Source organism: Urocitellus parryii, unplaced genomic scaffold (genome assembly GCF_045843805.1).
Source record: "Urocitellus parryii isolate mUroPar1 unplaced genomic scaffold, mUroPar1.hap1 Scaffold_336, whole genome shotgun sequence".
NCBI lineage: Eukaryota > Metazoa > Chordata > Mammalia > Rodentia > Sciuridae > Urocitellus > Urocitellus parryii.
In genome coordinates, this window is record NW_027553059.1 from 60207 (window position 1) to 87814 (window position 27608).

The 27608-nt window shown below is 36.0% G+C and overlaps 1 pseudogene; it reads right to left on the minus strand.

The window, feature by feature from the left end:
• Nucleotides 1–3166: 3166 nt before the first annotated feature.
• The window catches only part of LOC144251966 (cold shock domain-containing protein E1 pseudogene), a 42091-nt pseudogene continuing 17649 nt past the window's right edge, over nucleotides 3167–27608 (minus strand).

The window sequence follows — 27608 nt, forward strand, 5'->3', positions numbered from 1 at the left end:
TCAATGAAGTACATAAGACATTGCACAGTTTTAACCTTGTTGAAAGTGCCTAGGACTTCTGGGCCACTGCCAAAAAAATAATGACAATAATAAAAGCAGTAATAACAACTAACATTTATTGAGGATCCACTCTATCTTGGGCACTGTTATAAAAAAGTGCTTAAAATGTATTATTGTCTCTTATAAAATTCCTCATACAGTTTGCTATCAGAATTAAGGGAATTAACTCAGGCAAAGTTCTTAGCACTGGGCCTTACCACTATATTGACATACCAGTAAAAATTTGTTGTTACTGTGTTTGGTAATAATGTTCACAACAGAAACAATTGCTTTCGGCACCAAATAAAACACAGATAAAATCCCAAGGCGTTGTAACATCTCCAAATCACCTACGTCTGATGGAGATGAGCATCTGATGGAGATTAAGAGATCAACAAATATTTATGAAAACAGGTGAGAGCCCAAATTATATAGATGTGTTTGTGAGTAGATTTCTCATGGAAGAGAGCATGTGGTTTTGTTCAGACTCTAGATGTTTCATGATCTGAGAAGTAAAAGACCACTGCTATAATGGAGAATGTGTCACTGTCTGAGTAAGGAAGACTAATGAGAATAATGAGGAAGTGGAGAGGAAAGATCTCAGCGGGCAGGCTCTCCACCATCAGAGGGTTAGAAAAGCCTTGTGCTGCCAGCCTCTGGGCTGGCTATTCAGGGCAGGCCCAGCTCCCTCCCAGCACCATGAAGCTCCCATTTACCCTCTGAACTATTTACATAAGACTATGAGGGATTAATGACAACATACACATCTAGCCTTGAATGGAGTAATTTAATGCTGGATAGTTTTGCTCTGGTTTTGTAGGAATCATAAAAGGCTAGCACTGGAAAGAACCTCATACATAATCTATTTCAGGGTTTTCAAATTTGTAGCAGATGTGTGGCCATTCCCCTTCCTGCACCCAGGGAAGATATCCCTAATTGGGGACAGCATTCTTTACTTCTGTGCCTTTTGAATTCTTCTTAATATAATATTCTATGCAACTGTTACTGATTGATTGAATTAGCATATTCAAAGAAACCAATTTTTCAGCCCTATCACATGCCCAAAATCTTCATATTATAGTTGGGAAAGAAAAAAGATGGCATTTGATTTGTCTGTGGATTACATATGAGCACCTTGAAGTGATATGACAATTTTGAGACAGGAAAGGATGCTGTCTTCAATCTATGAACTGTAACTACCAAATATCTTTGTTCTTGCTGTTTTTTTTTCTTGATTTTTTTCCTCACAGAATAAAAAAAGGAAGCCCTTCTAAGTGATGATCATTGAACTCCTTCCCCCACAAAAATCTGCAAGGCAGCTAAAAGCCCTGAATGATGAAACAAAATTATAAATAAAAAGGATTTTAAGTTCTGTTCTATAAGTTGTTCTATTGTATTTAATTAAATAGGTAAGCAAAGGGTTCAGCCTCTAGTCACTTTCTCTTCTCTTTTGGTATCTCTGAGGAAGAACAGTCTAAGAAAGTCCTATACTTAAATCTAGGAGTCCTAGGGCTCTTAGAGCTAACTGAGTGGGGATCACTCAATTACCCTTTTGAGGCCTCAGTTTCCCCTACTGTAGTAGGAAGATATCGGAACTTCATAGAAATAGTTCAAAACTGGTCATAGAAACTGGTTTCCTCACATGAGAGAAAAATAAATGACTTTCTACTCAACAGATGAACAGGAACATTTATTTGTTTTCATGTGATTGTACGGATGTGTGCGTGACAGGGAGGGTTGGGGAGAGAAGCATATTTATGGTGATAGTGAGGATTGGCCAGAGGAAGATATGAAATAAAGTAAATTTTCATCTTTTAAAGCTGTTGATTAAATAACATAGACTCAGCTTTTAAATAATTAAGAATCTACTATGCTTCTAGCAAATTAAAATAAATGCTCCCTCTGCACGATAAGGGTAAATAAAGTATGAGCTTCTTTATGCATTATTCCAATTGAGTCTATGGGAGAAGTTGGAGAAAATGAGTTTTTTTTTTTTTTTAGTGTCTCAAAATCAGTAAAACTTTATTCACTTCCATTCTTTCACCATTAACAGAAAACGGCAGAAAGCAAAATATTTTCTGTTTACAAAGATAAATGGCCTCTTTACCCAGAGATCAAAACCTCAAATGACAATGGGGAAGATAAAAGCGCCCTCCCCCATATCCTCTGAGCTGACCCTTGTCATCTTAGACAAAGCCTTCAGTCCACTGACCAGGGACCCTGAATATGGCCAATTTAAGATGAGGGCCAAGAAATCAGACCAATGCATTCCCGTGATATAAAGTTGAACAGAAGCTACACCAAGGGTCAAATGCCTGTATTCTACAGGACACAGGAACCAGGCGGCTACTTATTAAAAAAAAAAAAAAACAAGATTCATTTCAGGCACAACTTTTTTATTTATTAATTTTTTCTCATTTTGTTTTAAATCAGCAAAAGAAACTGGGTCCTAGAAGCTGCAGTGATCTAAGTAGCAGCAAGTTTGTGCATTCATCCTTTTTTGTTTGTTTAAATATGTTCAAATTACCACACTGCTGGCACACTTTAATTGTATGAAATTCTGCACCATATATACTAATTGTAGTAAAGTTATTTTCTCCCCATCTCAGGAAAAAAAAAATACTCTGGAAGACAATTTTCACTGAAATCTAACCAAACTTTGTTAAGTGGATTGTGACAAGATTATAAATGATATGAAAAATAACATTTTAACATTTGTCCATCAACTTAAGAAAATGGTTTGCCTATACAAATTTTTGTAGTTTTTAAAAGGTAATATATCCTACCCTCATATGGTCCTCAGAATTAAAGCATAATGAACAGGAAAGAAAAGGAAAAGATTGAAACTGAGTGCTAAGGCAGAACATCTTGCCAGAAGTAATGAAGGTAGAGTATATACTAAATATCAAGTGCAGAATTTCATAGGGCCAACAAGATAACAGTCTGTATTTTTCACTTACACAGGCGAAGTGGATTTTGCAATTACCAGTTGTGTAAAATGCACCAAATAAAGCTCCTATAATTGATACTATAAGGTGCCACCTTAAGTTTTCCAAGCTGCAACTGTGCATAGTTTTAAAATGGTTTCTTAAATTTATTTATTTTTTTAAACATAACACAAGGAAGGTGTTAAAACTGGTGTAATAGCTCAATAGAATAAGTATTCCAGATTTTGGGAGGGATGAAGAGGGAGATATTCAGAACCCTTCACCAGAATCCCCCCAACTTGATCATAGTGGGTTAATGATGTGCTTTATGGATGTGGTTAGTCAATGGCACCAGCTTGACAAATCTTTCTTTCTGCACCAAATCCCGTTGAGTTATCTGGTCCCCTTGGCTGAAGAAGAACCTTTAGGCGAGGAGTACTAGCATCATCCAGGGTGATGTTCTTCAAGAGACTGACCAACCGGTCAGGTCGAGGAGCTGCAACAGCCTTGGGGCCCTCACAGACTCCCCAAACATTACAGGCACTGCACTTGCCAGTACGCTGATTAAGAATCACTGAGAACTCCACTTCATCTCCTGCTTATAGCTCAATGCCATCTTGAACTTCTTTCACATGGAAAAAGAGCTTCTTGCTATCTCCTACTATGTAGTTAATGAAGCCAAACTGATCTTTCACACACTCTACTGTGGCCCTGCACAGGAGCGTGATGTTATAGGCCATAGTCTGTGCATTTTGGCCCAGGAACTTGACACTCTCCCCTTTCTGCAGGCAATCCCCTTTATTGGCCATTCCAACTATGCCAGATGGATACACCTCACCTTTCATATCCCCCTCATCCATGATCTCAATCATTCCTTGAGACTCAATCTGTGTTGGATCAACACTTCTGAGGGGGCGAATGACTTTACCAGAATAGATAGTGGGATCAGCTTCTTCAGAAATGCCATTCACTGAGTGAGTTTTGTTTACTTTTTCAGCACTGACTTTGTTGCCTTTGCCTTTTGACAAGCTGTATTCCACCATGTCCCCCAGCTCCAGGCTATCGACATCACCAGAGAACTCACTGTAATGGAAAAAGATTTCCTTATTATGATTGGCTGTTTCAATAAACCCAAAATTATCTTTCAGAGTTTCCACATAACCCAAAAGCCTTTTGTTGGAATTACGACCTAAAAGTCACACACAAGTTGCAATCTGATGTCCACTGAGAGCTTTCCAATGACATGAAAGTTTCCTGCATGTTATACAAGTCCTCTTAATTCTTTTCTATTTATGGAATCAGAATCCCAGATACCAATATCAGGCATTCCTGCTTAAAACTGAGAGACTCTGAGTAAACTACATTGATTTTTTTTTAATAATTGGTCCCTGTGTCTTCTCTTATTGTAAGATGAAAGATATTTATCTTACATGTCAGAAAGCTCAATACAAAAATATATTATTCTTACACAATTGGAGAAAAAATGCCAGTTAATCCACTGACAGGGGTTAACAAACAGAAATAACCAACTCAAAAAAAAAAACAACAACAACAACAACAACACCAAGCTGGGGTTGTAGCTCAACAGGAGAGCATTCACCTAGCACATGTGAGGCCCTAGGGTTGATCCATAGAACCACATAAAATAAATAAAATAAAGGTATTGTGTCCAGCTACAACAAAAATATAAATATTAAAAAACCCCACCAAACAAAGAAACAACAACAAAACGAAACAAACAAAAAACACCCATTCAATAACTGGGCAAAAGAACTAAACAGAAATTTCTTAAAAAAAACACAAATATCCAAAATATATATGAAAAACTCTTCTACATGTCTAGCAATTAGGTTAATGTGAATTAAAACTACACTAAAACTTTATCTTACTCCAGCCATAATGGTAATGATGAAGAACACAAACAGTGATACATACTGGTAAGAATGTATGGGAAAGGCACACTTGTACACTGCTGGTGGTACTACATACTAGTACAACAACTCTGGAAAACAGTTTGGAGATTTCCCAAAATCTAAGCAGGGAACCACAACAAGAACCAGCTATCTATGCATCAGTAAACAAGTACAATAAAATTCGCCTAGTATAGTAATTCAATCACATGAGTGTTTACAGTAGCACAATACACAATAGGTAAATTATGAAATCAACCCAGGTGCCTGTGATTAGATGAAAGGATTGAGAAATAGTGGTGCACATACATACAATAAAGTTTTACTCAGCCATAAAAATCAATTATGACATCATCTAAGTGAAATAAGTGAAACTAAGAAACTCAAAGGTCAAATGTTTCATATGTGGAAGCTAGAATTAAGTAAAGAAAAAGAAGGGAAGAACAGAATATCAAAAGATTTAGGGAATATCATTCAGTGTAGGAAAAGGAGATTGAGAGGCAGAGCGGGAATGGGAAAGGGAAAGGAATGAAGAAGGAATTCTTTAATATTAATGTTATATGCATATATAAATATACCACAGGGAATTGCAGCTTTATGTATAAGTAAAAAGAAACAATCAAATATAAATAAACAGACAAGTGAAAGGAAGTTCAGGAGAATAGGAGGAGGAGACTGGAGGAGGAGAAGTAGGACAGAATGGAAGAGAGGAAATCATAAATTCAACTGAAATTCCATGCATGTATGATTTTGTTGGGATGAACCCAACTACTATGTATAACTATAACCACTAATAAAAAATAATATTGAAAATGTATTCTCACTTGTAATGACAATCCTGTAACATAATGCTAATCTACTTTCCAAAATTCTTTTTACTTGCATTCCACGTTAATTGCTACTTAATGTTATTTATAATTTTAACCAAAATTCAGAAATTTTGTGATTCAACAAGATTCATGCTGATCTACACAGATTATTTTTAGCATCATGAAAGATACTAAATCATTTGCATTTTTAAGGAACAAAGCTGAATAGTAATACATAGTACAGCTCACAATATTCATGAGTTACTACTTCTAGCAATAATTTACTCAATTCTAGCAATGAGCGACCTAATCTGCCTTTCAAAAATTCCAATGAGAACATGATTTTTATAGGATATAGAAAGAAAATTACTTAAATATCAAATTCTCAATTCAAAAAATTAATCCCATTTGAAAGAGATTGATAATATATTATGTAGGCCATATTCTTGTATATCAGTAAAAATTACCATGAAAACTTTATCAAAATATATTATAAAATAGGAGCTATAACCTCATTTATACAGGAGAAGTAGGTGATCTGAGGGAATGCTGCAGTTGTCAATAGCAAACTAAAGAACATGTGTGCCCAGCATGTGGGAGGCAAACCCTGCACACCACACGACACGGTACTATGACTCAAGGAGGACCACATCAGGTTACTCACAGAAGCTTAAAATTCAGATTTCTACATGAGTCTCTTGAACTCTAGATGTGGACCCAATTCATGGAGGGATAACTCCTAAATATACACATGAGCTACAAAAGAAGGAGGAGGAATATGAGGAGACCTTCCAACATTTGTTACTATTCTAATCGAAAAATTACTGCTTATAATCAGTATTTGTTAACATAAATCACTGTTAATTTCAAAGAAACATTTCAAATATTTTGGAAATAATGATGATTGATGTTTATACCGTGTTTTGACTTCAATATCTGCGTTGATTGAAAGCAGTTTTGTTGTTACTGATGTGTTCCTATAAAAGATAGCATAGTGGAGAGGAGTTTCACACTTGTTGTGAACATTTGGATTGGCACCATGTTCTAGAAGAATAATTGCACATTCCTCTTCCTCATATTAAAAGGCCTGTTGGTTTTAACCAAAAAATAGATTATAAATTTGGAAAATCCAAGAAAAACATTTCACATGTTTTACTCATTAGTTATAACCAACTGGCATTAATCAATTTTTCTTCTAAGCATTGCATCAAATTAATTTTCTGCAAAACCATTGGCTACATCTGCCTTCATCAACGGTATGTTGTCATCACTGTCTCACAGGTCAACGTTGTATTTCATCTTCACTATAAAAGCCAGCACTGCTGGATTGCCACAGGCACAGGCATAATATAGAAGGGTTCTATGCAAGTAAGGAGGCTTTGTTAGGAATTCATAAGGCACCTTTTGAAATATCCAGCTATTAATGCAATTATAAACATTTAATAGTTCATAATTCCTCTATTTTCTTCTGAAGAAGGTACAATATTTACTAGCTGTCATTACTTAATAAACTAATGAATGATCGGCCTATGCCATTGACACTTTCTTTCATGTTTCTTGTTTCTGATATTGTTTGGGATTGTACCCTGGGGTACTCAACTACTGAGTCATATCCTAAGCACTTATTAATTTAGTTTTTAAAAAATTCTGATGCAGGGTTTCACTAAGTTGCCCACCCTGACCTTGTGCTTCCAATGCTCTAGCCTCAGCATCCTTACTCACTGGAATCATGGGTATGTTCCACTGTGCCTGGTTCCATTGATTTTACTTACTTTTGTCTCTTTATTTTCATAGTTCTGGGGATGGAACCCAGGACTGAAGCATTATGGGTAAAGAAGGGCTATACCATAGAACCACATCCCCAGAGCAGAGTGGCCCACTTGCCTAGAAAGAACATGGCCTTAAGATTTAGCTCATCTTCGGTTTGAGTTCTACTTTAGGCTCTGTGATGTACTAGTTATCCTACAGTCATACTCTCCCTCAGTTTCCTAAAAAACACAGGATTAAAATTAGTATCTCCCAGGGTCCTAATTTGATGCTTCATGGAGAATCTATTTAAAACATTTGAAGAGTTTCTAGAACAAGGAACAGCTCCATAATTGGTAGCTACTGGAATCAATACTATTGCTTTTATCAACTAAGAGTATTTCAATTATTAAATTAGTAGCATTATAGTGACTTTTGCAGATATCTTTTAAAAACTATGTATTTCAATGAGTCTTGGATGCTTTTTTCCCCTATCATTTTAATAACACTGACATTGGAATACCACTAAAAATTCAGGCTGCATTACAACTATAATTGGCAGCATTTAATTTTTTTCTTCTTACACAAAATAAAGAACCATCATAATCCATGGTGCCTTACCTTAACTGAAATGTAAGACAAACAATATATTTATGGCAGTTCTAATCACATGGATGACATTTAAATTAAATTCAGTTCTTAAAAGTACTATAGGTAAAGTAGGCTGAATAACAAGAGCAAAAGACCAAACTAAAAGTAAATACTTTCTTATTTTTCCCCAAGTAACTTAATCCCAAGGGAAAAAGAATCCAAATGAATTAGTATGGTTAAATTAATTCAGTGTTTACATACACAGGATATATGTGAATCAGGTGTTTTCAATGATTAGTATTTAATACTGTCTTAATTTTCCACAAGGGGAGTTGACAATTTCTTACCTCCATAAATGCTTGATGGAAAAGGAGGAAGAACTGTTTTACTTGAAACTGAGTCCTATCACTTCAGTTTTAATTAACTGGTCACATAAAGAAAGTTTTTGTGTAAGAGTTCTGTGAGATACTAGAGTATGTCAAATACAAAATAAGTAGCTGTGCAGTTTTTGAGCATAAAAAAAGTATTCAGTTTATGAGTACAAATGAATAGAATTAAAGAATAGATAAGTATAGTTGAGAACTTCAGTATTTTTAAGTGAAACTTTTATAAAGTAAAGCAATACTTTTGCAGTAGCAATAATATTTTATACTTGCTCTCTTCTATTTCCATCAGAATGCAACCAAAACAAAATTATTAACCTATAATTGCATATGTGAAATAAAATATGCATATATAAAAAGTGTATTGTAGTAATATCTACAATAGATGAAAGGCACTATAGGATGTTAATACAGAAATGTACTAGAAGAAAACAAATGCTTCTTCATGTTGGAAAAGGTGTTTAAGAAATAATAAATTGAAAAGAAGACTTCCTTTTTTTCTACCTCTCTTTTTAAAATCTATTATGTTGTTGATGATTACAATGTTGTTGTTGTTGCTGTTGTTGTGCTGAGGATTGAACCCTTACCCTTGATCTTGCTATGCAGGAGGTACTCTAACATTTGAGCTTCGTTTCCAACCCTGGAATTTAATTAAATCAAATAAAGTACTCTTTTACAGATGCTCAAGTTATGGTGATATATGAACATAGAAAATATATTTATTGTCCTTGGTAAGAGAAGAAATTTAAGTCTAACAAATGAGATAAATTTTTCAGCTACAATGATTTGAAGGTGAAGAGTAGTGCTATTGGGCTGTTGATTAAGGTTTGAGATGTTTAATACTCCTCGAATAGATGATTGGATGGTAACTTCTATGCAGCATTTAAAACTGTGCATGCCACTACCTAAAAATTCCATTTCACTCTTTGTACAGATATTTGAGTAATCTTTTTATCTTGTTCCAGTCACTTATCTTTTGGCAACTGGAAAACAAGTAATTTGTGAAAGTTAATAATGTATTTTGATACACAGAATGTCAAATTTTTGTTCATCGCAAACATTTTCTTAGTGTCATCATGACCCTAAAAGACTGCATGTAGAACTCAAAAATGTAATGATTTTTTTATTTGTTTCTTGTGAAATCAATAACCATAGGAAGAGCTCACATTTTGGGTCAGTGAATATTCCTATGCACAAACCACCAGCAGCACCTACCTTTGATACCATTAATCCCCTCAGAACAGGGTAGGGCAAGGTACTGTAGGACAGCTGCAGGTAGCTCTGTGCAGAATAGGCACCCTTGTGTGCTGCTCCCTTGGCACCAGTGACTGAGAGCCTACACTAACTGGATGCTCTCAACCAATGCCCTGCTATCCCTGCTTGAACAGATACAGAGTAATGCATAACTACAGGAAAGGGCAGTGGAATCAGCAATTATGGAATTTTGTGCAAAAAGCTTTTGGCAGATGCTTTTTTTAGTTTAGTCTGCCTAAAAATGGTGACAAAATTGAAAAAAAGCATGTTGTGTTTTGTGTTTTAGAAATTATGAGAGCTGCCTGTGAACTCTAGTGTCCTCTGTGGGGAGGTAACTAAAGTTAATAAAGCTATTTGCAGAAAATTCAGGGCTTGTCAACAACTGTTGTTATGAAGATGGTTGGATGATCAAGATGACAATGAGTTATCCTTAAGAATTTGATGAACTAGTGAGTAAAGCATGTGAGAAATAAGTAAAATCTTTATTTAGGGGTGGAAGACACATCCCTAAATATACCAGTGTGAAGCAGTTTTAAAAATTAAAAAAAAAATAAGAAAGAACATGGAGCCATCTTCCAACTTCAGAGTTCTTGTGAGGCCCTCAGGATACAACAGATAATAGATTGTATCTGAAAACTTTTCAATTCTTTTGAAAATGTGTACATTAAAAGATGCTGTGTGTATTAATTTATTTTTTAAAAATCAGTCACCCTATAAGGAAATTATAATTACTTGGGAAACCAGTTGAAGTTTTGGGTTTATTTAGCTGCCAATTAGAAGTCCTGGGTACTGAACTTCCAAGGTTTGCAGGTCCTGGATATTGAGCACTCCATAGGATATTAAAGTCAAACATCCTGGTGAAAGGAGAACTGGTCTCCCTTCTGCTCTGCCCCCACCGGCACAGCCTGGATGGTGCAGTCTTCCATTCCATCAGGACACTCTTCTAACCTACATAACTGACTCGCACTTTGGCCTCCAGGATTCATTCAAATTTGTGAAATGAGTAAATAGGTGCATGGAGACACTCAGGACCTCTCTGTTTCTCTAGGGCTTTCAGGTCAGGACCTCCACAAATGGCCCACACCAGCCAGTATTCCTGCTCAATCTCCCTTGATAAGCTTCTTCATTGGCAATAATAATTTTGGTAAGTCATTTTTTTAAAGAGATGAGCACTATACCCAGGTTCTCATACATGCTAAATACTCTATAACTAATCCATATACCCAACACCTCTGTCAATGCTTTTAAACAAAATAAGATTACTATAAAATGGTTTGGTGTTGGTGGGGGTTTGAGGAGGTGACAATTGGAGGAAGCCATAGATGGAAGACAGAGTTTGTGGTAGCAGGTGAAAGGCCTTGTGAGAACCACACTCCATGCTCTTCACACTGCTGAGGTTTTGGGAGACCTTTCTGTACCATGCCCATCAAAAAAGGAAACACTGCCAGCCTAGCCTCTTCAGAACTAAATACATAACATTAATCATATAGACTGCATAGACATATGTGGACTATTTAATCCATCAATAATGAATTCATTTGCTTCATCATGAAACAATGAACATTCGTTAAAATAGTTCATACTGCCAGGCATGGTGGAGCACTCCTGTAATCCCAGTGGTGCAGGAAGCTAAAAGAGAAGGATTGGGATGGGTATGTGGCTCAAGAGGTAGCGCGCTCGCCTGGCATGCGTGCGGCCCGGGTTCGATCCTCAGCACCACATACCAACAAAGATGTTGTGTCCGCCGAGAACTGGAAAATAAATATTAAAAATTCTCTCTCTCTCTCTCTCCTCTCTCACTCTCTGTTTAAAAAAAAAAAAAGAGAAGGATTGCAAGTTCAAAGCCAGCCTCAGCAATGGCAAGGTGCTAAGCAATTCAGTGAGAACCTGTATCTAAATAGGGCTGGGGATGTAGTTCAGTTGTCAAGTGCCACTGAGTTCAATCCCTGAAACCAAAAATCATATTTTTTGGTACAAGGTAAATACAAGAAATAGAGATAATTTTTTTGCACCCAATGAGATCCAAAAGAAAGAAATAGCAGGTTAATGATAAGATAAGATAAGAAACCATTTAATGCCTGGAGGCTAAAATATACAACTATGGATTAGGATTGAATTACATATAAAATCAGGGGAGAAAAAATTTCAGAAATAAATGAGAATAGAGATATAATACATCAAAATTGATTGTGTAATTAACAGCCATAAATAAATTACATACCTATATATCAATGGCAGGTGAACTGAAAGAGAAATTATGAAAACTATACCATTCACAATAGCCTAAGAAAACAATAAAATACTTGGGATTATATAGAACAAATGATTTGAAATATTTCTACAATTAAAACTACATAACACTGAAGAAAGAAATTACAGAAGACCATAAAAGATAGAAAATCTCCCATGTCCTTGAAAGGCAGAATTAATATTGTCAAATTAACCATGTGACCAAAAGTGCTATACGGATTCAATGCAATTCCTATAAAAATACCAATGACTTTTTGTAGAACTAGAAAAATCACCCATAAAATTCATTTGCAAATATTAGAGAACCAGAATAGCCAAAGCAGTCATTAGCAAGAAAAGTGATGCAGGAGGCATCACAATCCACAGGCCTTAAACTACACCACCAAGCCATGGTAACAAAAACAGCATGGTACTGGCACCAAAACAGACTCACAGAACAATAGTAAAGAATAGAATAAACAGTAAAAAACCCACATAAATACAGTTAACTAATACTAGAAGATGGGGCCAAAATATACACTGGAGAAAAGATACCATCTTCAATATATTGTGCTGGGAAAACTAGAAATACACATGTAGCAAAATAAAATTAAACCCCTACTTTTCATCCTACACAAAACTCAAAGTGGGTCAAGGACTTAGGCACTTGAACCCTAGAGACCCTGCAACTAACTGAAGAAAATGTAGGCCCAAATCTCCATCATGTCAGCTTAGGAACTTACTTTCTTAGCAAGACCCATAAACCACAAGATGTAAAATCAAGAATAAATAAATGGGATAGAATCAAAGAAGCAGATTTTAAACTTCTTCTCAGCATAAGAAACAATAATATGAAGAGAAAGCCTACTGAATGGGAGAAAATCTTTACCACATGCACCTCAGATACAACATTAATCTCCAGAATATATGAAGAACTAAAAAACCTTACAACAACAACAATAATAATAATAACAACAACAACAACAATGACCCAATCAATAAATGGACTAAGGATCTGAACAGAAACTGAGAAGAAGAAAAAATACAATCAACAAATATATGAAAAAATATTCATCTCTAGTAACTACAAAAATGCAAGTCAAATCTTCATTGAGATTTCATCTCACTCCAGTCAGAATGGCAATTATCAAGGATACAATCAACAATAAATGTTGGTGAGGATGTAGGGAAAAAGGTACAATCATACCTTGCTGGTGGGGAGGCAAATTTCCAAATTATCAGTATGGAAAACAGTATAAAGATTCCTCAGAAAACTTGAAATTTACCCAGTTATCCCTCTTTTCAGTTTATACCCAAAGGATTTAAAATCAGCATACTACAGTGGTGCAGCCACATCAATGTTATAGCCTAACAATGAAACTTAACTAAGTGCATTTCAACAGATGAATTAATAAAGAAAACGTGATATACTTACACAACCAGATATTACCCAGCCTTAAAGAAGAATTAAATTATGGCATTTGGAAGTAAATGAATGGAGCTGGAGAATACCATGCTAAACAAAATTAGCTAAGCCCAAAGAACCGAAGGCCAAATGTTTTCACTGATTTTTAGATGCTAATTGATAATAAGGCTTGGAGTGGGTAGGGAAGAACAGATATACTATCGACCAGGCAGAGGGGAGTGAAGGGAGGGGAAGAGGAATGGAGGTCGGAAGAATCGCAGGATGGATCTGATATAATCACCCTATGTGCATATATGACTACATGACCAGTGTGATTCTACATCATGTACAACCAGAAGAATGAGAAGTTATACACCATTTATGTATGATGTGTCAAAGTGCATTCCACTGCCATGTATAACTAAATAGAATGAATAAAAATGCTTTAGGTGCTCAGGAAAAAAAAGCACATATCAAATAACTGGAAAAGATTAAATGGTGTATCAAATATGAAAGCAGCATTAGAAATCACCTGATGAAATTCACCTATTTCATTGGAAACTTTTAAAAATTCTAACATATTCCCAACCAGAAGAAATAGAAAGTCAAATAATTTATCAAAATTATACTACATATAGAATTATATTAAAAATACTGTGATGCAGACATTTTTCAGGCTTAAAATTGGCACCCATGCTTCCCAAGGATAAAAGTGATGGGCATGGAGTCAAACTAAGGGAGTTCCCTCTATAGCCATCTGTTTACTTCTCTGGCTTAGTATCCTTAATCCTTAGAGCAAGTTATACTACTCCACCACAAAGATGAAAGATCAACCACAAGAATCACGGCAGGCACATGGAAGGAACACCAGAATTGGAGGTGAATGAGAAAGGAGGGCTGCTATTACTATTATCAATATGATGGATTAAAATTAGCTTCCCTGTGTGCCTAACGCTAGGAATCCAAAGAGAGATGAGATAATATGAAAGTTTATTAAATCATAAAAATGAAATTATGTCATTTGCAGAAAAATGGGTGGAGACCATAATATTAAACAAAATAAGTCAAACTCAGAAGGTCAAGGATCATATGCTTTCTCTCATATGTGCAAGCAAGAGAGGAAAAAGAAAAAGAATGGTGTGGGGGATGATCTCTGAAAAATCAAAGGGAGATAACTAGAGAAAAAGACCAAGGGGTGGGAGGTACGCAGGGAGGGCAGAAGTGCTGGGAAGCAATATTGGCCAAATTATATTGTTAAATTGTGTGCATGTATAAATATGTAACAAAAAATCTTGCTATGTACAATTATAATGCACAAATTAAAAAAACTGTAAAGAAAAATAAAAGCCACTGGCACTGATTATGTTTCAGCTAAAAAATGTATAATTATCTATAATCACTTTATGTCCCTCTGTCTCTTGGAAGCCATATTCCATACATATACATGTATCTATAAGTATTTCTGCATATATGTATATTACTAAATATATACATAGATAGATAGATAACAACACTCAAGACTCACAAAAGAACTTAACCTATTCATAAGCAGGATAAGCCTCTGGCCTTCTAAACATACATCCACTTAATTAAAGACAGTATGATTCATGCCCTTTATATAATGGCTTGTGGTTTTCTAACTTAAGTGCTTTTGAGTTGGGTCATTTATTTATTTTAACCCCATTTTGAAATCTCTACACATACATTCATATTTGAAAACAGAAAGGGATAGACATCCTTTCCAATCTTGAAAGTAAAAAATAAAATACCAAATAAAAATGCTATTATATATTTTCCAGCTTCCAAAATAGTTCTAAATGCAAAGTAGGTGCTAAAGAAGAATTTTCTGAATAACAAAGGAATAAGAATCAAAAATAGAAAACCAAAAAAGTAACCTTACCCTTATGTTTTATAAAGTCAAAATAAAACTACTTACTTACATATCATAATATAGAGTTATGGTAGCTTATAGTTATAGGTATCTAATTTTATGAACATTTACTCCCTGATGAAGAACATTTATGGTTTAAGGACAGATCATCCATTTCTACACCAATATCAATCATACTGCCAACCATAGGAAAGTTCATTACTGAATTCTCACTCTGTGCCATATGTTAATGGAGGACAAGGGAATTCCACTCCACTTTAATTCATATGCTCATATAATTTTAAGAGCTGTATTAAAATCATGTCACTCTACTACAATCATTTTTAAAATAATGGTTTATAAGTATGACGAAGGAGTGATTCAAAATCTTATTTTATTACATCTACCATAGAAATGTACCTTGATATTTGTGATTCAACTACATGATCAAATGTTTATATTGCCCATTAGGTAGAGTTATTCAGTTTTCCATACAAATCCATGCAACACTTACTTACTTCACCCTGTCAGGAAATAGATTTAGAGGTAAAAATATCTGTTTATTTAAAAACTGTGTAGTGACTACGACTCTCAAAATATCAGTGAAAAACATACTTATGATTTATCTTGAGAAAAATGTCACTTAATATTAAAATGATAATTGGAAGATAATAATTGGAACAGCTCAGTGAAATTTCCCACAAATGGTTAACAAGTCACAACATATAACCACCATTATAGCTGAGGAGGATATAAGTTGGTTCCAAAATGCATTTATAACTTGAAGCTTTTAATTTAAATTTTCCTTCTCTTCAAATCAAGTAGCCTGGCCTGAAGAACTCTCCAAATCATTTGAGATAAGCTTATGCATATTAAATAATAATATTTCCTGGAGGATCTAATGGATCAAATTTATAATCTCATTCAATTTTTAAAAATTTTACTTTGAAGAGAAACTCACATTGAAGCAAACTGGTATAAATGAAAATGTAAATCTTAATATATAAAATTGAGAAACATTAAGTTACACTTCAAAATAGACTTAAAGCCTAGAAAAGAATAAACTGAAAGAAAACAAAAGCTGAAAATTTAATTAAAAGTATCTCCTTCCCTGTTAATAATTATCTATTAATATGACTAATATATGAGAAAACAATTTTAAGAAGGAAAGTCTATTTTTGCTCACATTTTCAAAACTTTCAGTACATGTTTGGGAAAACCATTGTTTTGGGCTCAAGGTCAAGTAGAAAATCTTGGCAAAAGGTGAAGAAGAACATAGAAATTCAGACTAATGAAATTAAATTTTTTGATCAAATAGCACTAGAAAAAAATTAAACATTAAAAATAAGATAGACATTTACACACACGATCCATACAGAATCCCAAAGCAAAAAAAAAAAAAAAAAGATTAAGATAAAAAGCAGCTCTGCAAGACATTATAATCAAAGGACCCAGCAATGAAAATAGGGAAAAATAGTAAAAGATACACAAGAAAAACATTAGGTCACATTTGTATAAATTTATATTTGTTTGTATAAATTTAATTATACTTATGTTTATAAGCCTCAGTTCAAACTTCTCATCTCAGACTCTAAAATCAAGGGGGGGGGGGTTGGAATGAAATATTCCAAGCTTCGAAAGGAAACACTTTCCAACCAAGACTGCTATATCCAGAAAAGTTATGAATGGAATAAGAAATGACATGATCAATGAAATAATCCAGACACAGAATGCAAAGTGTTGAATGTTTTATCTCCTATGCAAAAGCTAGAGAGAAAAATGAAGAACAAATAGGGGATCACATGTAAATAGAAGATCACACAGTGATGAGCCACCTGACTGGTTACAAAGATGTAAGAGGGTAAAGCAGTAGCTACAAGATGAAATGTACTTTGGAATAAATAAAAATGCCCTGAAGCTTCCGAGAATTCTCTCTCAATGATGTCCAAAATTAAAAACAAAAGTCTATGTCCTAAAAAACATCAGATGATTTAAGTGCCAGAGGAAAGGTACATTGCATATGTATCAACCGAGGCTATGGAGAGAGTTCATTCATAAGTCCCCAGAAGCAGTACAGAGTGCAGTGAGTGAGTGGAGGGCTGCTGGCACACTTCAGAAGAATCCCATAACTCCTTACTTTCTTCATTTCAGTCATGGTTTTCCCATCTGTTGGTAGATTGTTGGGTTTTTACATTTCTATCCCAAGTACAATATCAATATCCATTTTGCTATCTTTGGTTTTGGTCTAATTCTGCAGTATGTCACAGCTTTTTTTTTTCCTCAAATAACCTCAAGTCCATGGTCAAAGGCTGGTTCTCCAATACAGATGCAGGGACACAATCAGCTCTGATCAGCTACTGATGCACCAGGACAAACAACATCATGTCTTGACCAGCAAGCAGTGCTGCAAGAACTTCCACATCTCCAAACAGAGCTACCAAAACAGGCACAAATTGATAATGGCTCATGAGCAGAAAGCCGATGTCACCATCAGCACAGTTGATGCCACGATATGCAATACTCACACACACAGTGATTACCTACCAGGTAATCATCATAAGACCTGTTTCTGGAAAATGGGGTGCATGGTGTTAGCCAAAGACCAATCAACAAACAATTCTACTTTTCCAAAAATACAAAGACCCCATCCATTCACAGCTTCTACTTCCTTGGTGAGAACAACTTCCTGTTCTCTCAAACCCAAACCTCAATATGTGAGTAAGTCAGACTAGCACTATGCATCCGTTTCTTAACAACACTTATCTTTGATACTGGTCTTTCCTTTTTCTCCTTCTCCTGTGACTATGAGAAGGTACACTTCACGGTGCTGATCAATGCATCCACAACCTCACTTGCTTCAGACATACAGCTGAGCTCTCAGAGAAGCAACCTGTGAAAATTTAGGGAGGTTTTTCCACTGATGCGGGGCCTACGCTGCACAGACTGTTAGAAGGTCCAGACACTATTCCCGCTCATGAAGTATCTCGCCTCTCAATTTCTGGGCCTCCCTGATCCAAGCTCAGAAGCCTGCGGCCAGCATTGATGGCTTCTTCTTCCCCTCAAGCAAAAACAGGAAAGAGGCTTTGCTCCTGGAGCTATAGGTCTCAACAAGATATAATCCTCCATTTTGGCATGCTGTGGATGTCCAGGGATTGGGGGTACAAAGTTCAACATGCTGGTATTTACACAGGACACCTGCATATTCAACTTTTCAGTGGCAAGGTAGTTCTTAAGATGGGTGAGCCTTAAAACAAATTGAATGGAACAGACAGCAAAGTTACTGAGTATTCAGCTTGCACAAATTGATGCCAAATGTCAGTGGAAAGACACTGTTTACTGGCAAAGGTAAAATAAACTTCAAAGTACCAGAAGAGATACAAAAAGTGCTTTGGGAAAGGTAAGCTTGTTTTGAATTATAGGACTCATTTGTATACAAAACAATGACACCCTACCAACCAGCAAGAATCCATTGGGGAAAAAGTTACAAGTTTGAAGGAGACTCCGCATTGAGAAAAAAAAAAAAAAGTGCCAAATGATTTTCAGAACCTGGATTTCATATTTGCTATTTTGATATGTTTGATAAGAAAAGAAGTTCCTCTCTAACCAATGCCCACAAGCAGTCACCATGAAACACCTCCCCCACCCTTCACTGACCCTACCTTACTCCCAGGTGCAGGGCCTACATCTTTAAGGACACACATCCCTACTGGGTATGTGTCCCCAAGCTTGGCATTCCCTAACCTCTGCAAAGATCACTCAGCCAATGCCCAGACTTAAACTGCTACTCCTCAGCCAGTAGCCCCTGTGCTGCCTCCCACTGCTTCCCCTCCCTGCACTCCCAACCCACACCAGCCTAACCCCAACATGAACCCTGTCCTGACAGGGCCCTGCATTCTACCTCTTCCACTTTCTGAAAGCTCCACTGCCTCCCACTCTCCTGTTGATCACTAATACATAGGCACACATCCCAGGGCTTCCAGGCAGCCAATACCCTGTATTGCATGTAGAAGGCAGGTGGTCCTCCCAGTAGCAATTTTCAGGAGCACACTTCTCCATCATGTAGGCCACAACTAACCCCCAGTTTTCATCATTCCCCTGGAGTCAAGCATGATCCATATCTGGGGTCTCTCTTCCATCCTCAAGCATTGGTGGTGGTGTCTGCCAAGTTTATGTTGAACCAGAGCCCACACTGCCTTGCTGCTCAAATGCAAACCAGTGCCTCCTAGCTTGCAGCAGGACCTCCAAGGGTCTCCCATCCACTGACTCATGGCCAGCCTCAGAATCTCTCTTGAGGACCTGCAAGATCACACTTGGTTTGAGTGTGAGACCTGATGTTTCTAGGGGTCATTCCCTTAGCATTGGAGCACCATTCTTCCCATTATACTTGGTGTCCCATCCCATCAACACAACCTGTCATACACAAAAATGGAAATTAGAGTGAAACATTATCAGGAAATACTCTTCACAAGAAAACAGCTTACTGACTTGAGGCTTGGAAACATTCTCCTACTCAGCAAGCAAGTCCTGAAAACTAACAGGCCAAGGATTGTAGACAATAATGCTGCTATGTCCATACACCTCTAATACCAACCACAATGTTTTACTAAGCATTCAGAAAACAGGAATAAATTTATTAAAACTGAGCATGAACAGAATGACCTAAAATAACCCATGTTAATATTTAACTATTAAAAACATGTACAACTATGGTACATCTAAGTTTCTACTGCTCAAAATATAAACATTGTTTACAACAGAATGTCAGAAAAAACAAGAACTTCACTCCATAAATGACTTTTTTAAAGTTTATATACAGAAGGAAACTGGAAGCAAGAAAGACAGATAAGGAAAGGCAAGACAATGTCCTCCATTATTACTGTAGTAACAGATCAAAGGTAAACTAAAACAATTCCAGATTCTTCCACATAGGAAAGATACACACAAATCTCAATATATAGCTAATTTTTTTTCTCAACATATAATGCTTTTCTGTTCAGAAATACCTTGAAGTATCATACTGAAGAATCCTTTTTTCTTCCTACTTGAGAATGTCATGGTCCCCCTGAGGCTCAAAATAATTTTGAATACTTAATTGCACACTTGTGAATTCTATTTGGACTCAAAGTCAACTCATCACACATTTCAAAAAGCATCTCCTGTGGTCTTTCTAGATGTCTGTATAGACACTGGGGACCATGTTGACTAATACCACTAGACAGAGCTTCTCTACTTATTGGGAAAGACCAAATAAAATAAACATCAAGGAAGAAGTACACAAAATGTTTCTGGCAACATTAAGTTGTGCATGGACATGGAAATCTTTAGCATAAAAAAGATTGGTTTGATACCATTCAGTTGAACTGGGATGAACGACCAGTGAATAAGAAAATAACCACTCCTGAGGAAAATCAGGTGAAATACAGACCTGCACTGAAAACCTACAAGTTCTTCTTCAGAGGAAACAGTACCACTGGCAACTCATGTTCTGAACCTTGACTTCAAATGACACTGCTTGCGGTCACTTATTAATGAAAGAAATCTCTCTTCCATTCCAGTCCAAGTATGCTTCCCACACCCTTAAAGCCCCAAAGATACCCACCCCTCCTGGTTCCTAAGCTTGGCATGCTATCACCTCTGCAAATCTGCTCCCACCAACAAACACCCAGACTCCACATCATCTGCTCTGCAAGGAACCCCTGAACAGGCTCCAATTCTCTCCCCTCCCTGGTTTTCTTCTTACCCCAACTTTCCTCAGAAACATTGTGCTGGTCCCCTGAAACTTCTTTTGACAGGGAATGAAATGCCTTCTCCTCCCCCTGGTCACCCTAGAGCCTTCCCTACCTGCTTCTGAGTTGGGATGGAATTGGCAGGTGATGTCTTCCAGGACAGTACAGAAGTCTCCAGGTACAACAATCTAGCCTCTTGGGAATGCAACCCTGCTCACATGAAGCATTAAGTTTTTAATTCTTACTGAATCTGCTAAATCCCCACTCAGAATCTGCTAAAAGATCACCTCATGTTTTTCCATGAGCTCTTTTTGTCATTAACATTGTTCCTCTTCTATCCATAATAGAGTACATATTTATAAAGATTCATTTTCATGTAATTTCAAAAACTTTGTGGATTTTTTTTAAAAAATTAAAAGTTCTTCTAATCTATATTGTACATTTCATCATATGCTGGCCTGCTCAAGAATTGCCCTTTCATATTCAGTACTTTAGAGGTAAGTTTTGAAACAGGGTGGGATGGTATTCCATGTACATATATTTTTGTCAGTGTTTGACTATTTTAATTAACAATACATTACAAATAAAATAAGGACTGCTTCTGTGTAACAGTGGCCACCCTTATCCAGGTGCTGTGGTGAACACTTTTCAACTCATCTACTCAGTAGGCTGAGACAGGATATCTATACTTTGAGGCCAGTTTCAACAACTTACTGAGAAGACTGGCACAAAAAAAATGTTTTTAAAATTAAAAATATGTAAGTACATTTGTATGGTAAAGTGCCTCTGGATTTATTAACAAAACAGTGAGGAGGACATCTCCATTGGGAGCTGTCCTGGGAAGTTACTTCAACTTTCCTCCCTGTGCACCCCCCCAGTCACACCCTCTCTTCCACTCAGGTTTCTCAATTCTGGATAAAAGCTGTGGCTAACTGATTAAGATGTGAACTGCTGTATAATGTTTCATTAGATTTACAAAACCCAGAACATCTGTTGGTCCTCAGATAAAATCAGAATGTGTCATGCCTCATCTTAATCTTTAGTTATATGTCAACACAAGGCAAGTAAATTTCTGTGACTTTTAACATACAGAAATAAATTTGTCTATTCAAAGAAAGTACAGGTAATAGACCCAGAAAGTCAATCTCCATTGTGATGGTCCATTTAGAAATGAAAAAAAGAAGACACACCCTGGATGACCAAAATCCTGCTAAGAGAAACATTCTCTCCCTCTGCCTCACAATCCCATCTTTCTCTCCCTATAAAAACCTTTTGTGTCCCTGCGATTCCCAAGAGGGAACTATGAGAATGATATCACCCACACCCACACTGTGCTGGAACTTCAGTAAACCTAATTTCTTTCCCACTCATTCTCATTTTCTGACTACTGGTTTTCCATTGATGAGGAGCCTGGACCTGGGTCTGGTAACACCTGGAGTCTGCCAGTCTTCTCTATCACTGATGATGACTCCAAATTCTTAAAAAACAAAACAAAAAAACTCCCTTTTACATCATGGCTACAGGCTCCTGTTTCAACAAATGATTCTCTTGTATTTTCAGAGTAACCCTTTTTATACAGATAGTGCTTTGTGATGAAACACTGATTGTGGAGTGATTACACCCTGTAGCAACTCTTCAGGGTGATAGTGGTCAAAAGGTACACTAAGGCATGTTATTTACTTACAAAATGCTCACACACTATTTACTGAGTGTAAAGAATCATGAGCCCACATAGTTCTTGATGCACCACCTCCAGGGTGTAGAAGCAGACCATCTTTATCTTCTCCCAGAAGCAATAGATCATGATACCAACTAATCTGGAACCTCACACTTCAAAATGAACTCCCAAAATTCTTTATACTTCTATGAGGGTGCTATTTGCCAGCTGTTGGACAAAGGTCAGGTGCCTCCAGGACACAAGCTTTGTTTTCACCACATGATCTGAATGAAGGATGTTGGACAATTCAGATAATGGTATTTTAACCATCTCCTAAGCTCTTATCTTTTTATCTAGAATGCATGACATGTGCCTAAAACTTTTATTGACCTACCCCCTGATTGAGCTCAATTAAATTTAGTGATCATTTGGAAAGTTAATCAGCAGAGAAATTCACAGAAGGGACCTGTCTAGTTATAAACTTGTTACTTTGAAGCACAATAAAATCATTTCTAGATATAAGGTACAGGAACAAAGATCCTTTTTACTTACCTTTTCATATGCTTGTGGTCTTAGAATTTTGCTTCTCTTATACTGTTCCTGTGTCTTTTTATCCATTTTCTTATTTAATTCTTTCTTCTGAAGTAAAAATGTAAATACAAGGAGGAATAAAGTAAGCACAACAAATAGTCATTTGTATTAATACATTTACATATATATAAATTGAAATGAGAATACAGGCTTATTTCTCACTGAGTTCTTTGAGCTTCTTTCACTGATTGTTCTAACACCCTTCAGCAACATCTGTCAACTTTTGAATGAACTAATTTGTTTTTTTTTATATGATCACAAGCAGAGCCTCTCCCTCTACCTCACCTACCACAAACATCTGCATTTAGAAAATCTGTGATGAATGCTAAACAATATTTTAAATTGTCAACATATAACACATGCTAAAAAATATTTTAAATTTTCAACATCTAACACTGGCAAAGAGGACATAATGTTAAATCATTATATTATCTGGGACAATGGGTTTTAATAAGAATGTCTTATATCTATTCAAACAAACTGAATTAATTAGATTGTTGGGCCTGTTACTGCAGCTTGGCTCAGGGAAAACACAGAAAACAGAGCAGAACTAGGTTTCTATCTATACTCTATGAATTACTGAAATGGGGATTTGGTTATAAAGCCTACATTTTGTGTACCTACATTTATGATTTTAAATAGGATTATCACTGCCTTTATGTCTTGAAAGTATTATGACTCTTTAAATGACCATGACACACATGTAAGTTTTATTTTGGTTTCCATGTATCATTTATCATTGAATTTCTTCAAGAGTTACATGAGTTGCCCATTTAGAAATATTTACAGCAAAGAAAACAATCAAGAGTGTGAAGAGAACCTACAATGGGAGAAAAATTGTTGCCACCTGCACATCAGGTTTAGCATTCATCTCCAGGATATATAAAGAAATAATAAAACTTAACACGGTAAAAACAAGTATTCCAATCACCAAATGGGCAAAGGAACTGAAGAGGAACATCAGAGAAGAAATGCAGATTACCAAAAATATATGAAATAATTGTTCAACATCACTACAAATTAGAGAATTGCAAATTAAAACTACACTGACATTCCGTTTCACTCCAGTTGAAATGGAAATTATCAAGAATACAAGTGATAATAAATGTTGGCAAAGATATGGGCAAAAGGTTCACTAATACATTGCTGGCGGGACTGCAAATTGGTGCAACCAATACTGGAAAGCATTATAAAGATTCCTCAGAAACCTTGTAATGGAACCACCATTTGACCAAGATATCCCACTTCTTAGTCTAAACCCAAAAGACATAAAATCAGCATAATAGACCCAATCTACCAAAGGCCAAATAATCTTTATGATATATGGGTACCTACAAATAATCAGGAGGGAGAGGGAAGAATACAAATTAATTGAATTAGACAAAGGGGAATAAAAGGAGGGTAGGGAAAATGGGTATATAAAAGACAGAATGTATCAAATATAACTTTCCTATGTTCATCTATAAATACACACACAGTGAAACCCCACATTATGTACAACCATAAGAATGGGATCCAAATTAGAAAAAGTTAAATGCTATACTCTATGTATATATAATATTTCCGAATTCACTCTGTCATTTATATAACTAAAAATAGTGAAGAAAAATAATTTAAAAATTCCATACTATAAACCTGCATAGGATGTTCAATGAAATTCTAGTACTATAAATTTAGAAGTGTAATATTATAACTTTGGGGATAATTGATGAGTAAATTTGAGCATTATTATTTTATGCATCTATTCCTGCTCTAAGATACTAAAAGAGGCAGCTACTAAAAGATATGAAGTCCTTTGTAGTACTCTGGGACCATTTCTGGGAAGCAGTCTCACGTCTACAGAGATGCAGGATGTACAGAACTATTCTTTCATGGGACAGGTGGACCCATACTACAGCTGCACTGTGACTACAACCTTGTGTGTTGCATGTACTTTTGGTGGGAGCACAACTTTACTGAGCTTCATATCCTAGTTTATTCAGTGTCAGTGATGCCTGTGTGTACCTTATAGTGCTGCCACAGGAAGTACAGGGAAGAGGGCATAGTAAGTGCTCAGTACATACTCTGAGTTGAATAGGAATGTCCTTCCCAGCACATCAACTTATTACCTCACCTGCAAATGAGGTTTTTGCATATGAAAATGTTATAAGAGGCTATAGTCAATAAGAGTAGGCTAAAATCTAATGACTCATGATCTTAGAAGAGTAAAATTTGGACAAGAATACCTGTACAGAGAGAACACCATGTAATAATGGTGATAGAAAAAGGACAGAAGAATCTACATGTCAAGGTATGCCAAGTATTTCCCACAACCACTGAAAGCTAGATGAGATAGGGAAAATTTCCCCACTAGACATTTCAGAGTAAGTACATTATTATATTCCAGTTTGGACTCCTAGACTTTGGTACAATAAATTTATTTTTAATATACCCAGCAAGTATTATTTTTCAGAATAGTCCTAGGAACCCAAATGGACACATATGTTTGGCTCCTCCTTGACACTAGAGGGGTTACTCCCAGACTGGTAGCTTCTTTTCGTCAAACGGGAAAAGAGGAATCCCAATGTGGTCAGCAACATCCTGTGTCCACAAAGTCCTGGATAAAATATCATGAAAACTCAGTTTGGAATTCTAAGAGCAAATCATAATCTGAAATTCACATGGAAATCAACAATCCAAAAGATGAGATTCTAAAAACTGATATGTAAACAGTGCTTGAAGTACAGATGTAGGGCTTGCAGTCTTCAGGTAAAAGATCTTCAAATGAGGAAGGCCCATGACACTGGAGGATCCTAAGTTCCCCATTTTAACATGGACATATGCAGGTGTAATCTAAGTAGGAGCTACAGATTTTTCTGTAGGGCAGGGAAAGAAGGTGAAGACTGGACCCAAGGAGGACCATATGTCACCTTCATTGCCCCTGAAATTTCTAGACGACTAGGAATATCAGTTGAAAGTTTTAGACCATGAACATTAGCAAACCCTGGAGGCTTGTAAGAAATACAGATGCTCAGGCCCACCCCTGGCACCTGAGTCAGACACTCTGAGTTGAGGACCAGAAGTCTGAGTTTGAGTGAGCTCTCCAAGTGACTTTGATGCACCCTATTTGGGATGGAACGTTCTAGTCTTGAACAAATGGCCTGGGGTACAAGTGTCAATTTTATTCTCCATAAGGATACATGAGAATTGCAGAACCATGCCCATAGCTTTTCTTTTCCAATCTTCTGACCCTTCAACCTAGTCTCTCTTAAAATCATATATCCAAAATAATATGTGATTATATATACAAAATGGAACATGACTCATCCTTAAAGAAAAATAAAATTAAGGCATTTGCCAGTAAATTGATGGAATTAGAGACTATCAAGCTAAGTGAAATAAGTCAGTCCCCAAAACCAAAGGCTAAATATTTTCTTTTATATGTGGATGCTAATACACAATAAGGAGTGGGGAGGGAATAACAGAAGTTCACTGTAGTAGACAAAGGAGAATAAAGGTAAGGGAGCAGCATGAGAATAGGAAAGACATGAGAATGAACTGGACATAAAGTTATGTTTATATATAAATACATGACCAGTGAAATTCCACCCCATGTACAACAACATGAATGGGATCCTAATTAGGATAAGATATATTCTATCCATGTATAATATCTCCAAATGTACTCTACTGTCACATATATCTAAAAAGAAGAAACAAATAAGGAGTAAAAGGACATGGGGAGGGAAGAAAAAAGGAAATGGAGACACTAGGGAATGATATTGCTTATTTTTATATTAGATTAATATGTCAATGTGTAACAATAAATCCCATCATTCTATAATGCATTAACAAAAATGTGGAAAAAATTGAAAAGTGCATAATGGCATATGAACCTAATTTTCAAACTATGCCTTGGTTCAATTCCCAATACCAAAACAATTTTTTTAATTACATATATATGTATGTATACATATGTACACACACACACACACACACACACACACAATTTACTATATAAACAAATTTAAGTACAAAAATTCCATGAGATAATCAATAGATTCAGAAAGGCCTGTTCACAACACTCAGCACCCATTAAGGTTTAAAATACCAGAGGGAGGAGTGATGGAAGTTGATTTCTTCAAAATTATAGAAGCTGTGTGTGATAAGCCAAATGCCAAAAACAAATGAAATTTTAAAAATGAAAGATTTTTTCTAAAAACAAAAAAACAAAACAAAAAAGTAAACGTTCACCACTCATTGAATCTCGATCCAGAGCAAACAGGCAAGAGAAGAAATCTAATGGCATACACATGAGAAAGAAAAAGTCATGTTGCCTCTGTTTACTTATGACATGAACATTTTACTTAGATGATTTAAAATGCTCCATCAGAAAATTTATAGTGCTGATAACAAATCTACTAAATGAGCTGATACAAGAACATAATACATAAATCAATTGCATTCCTATATTACAATAGCAAACCTGCTT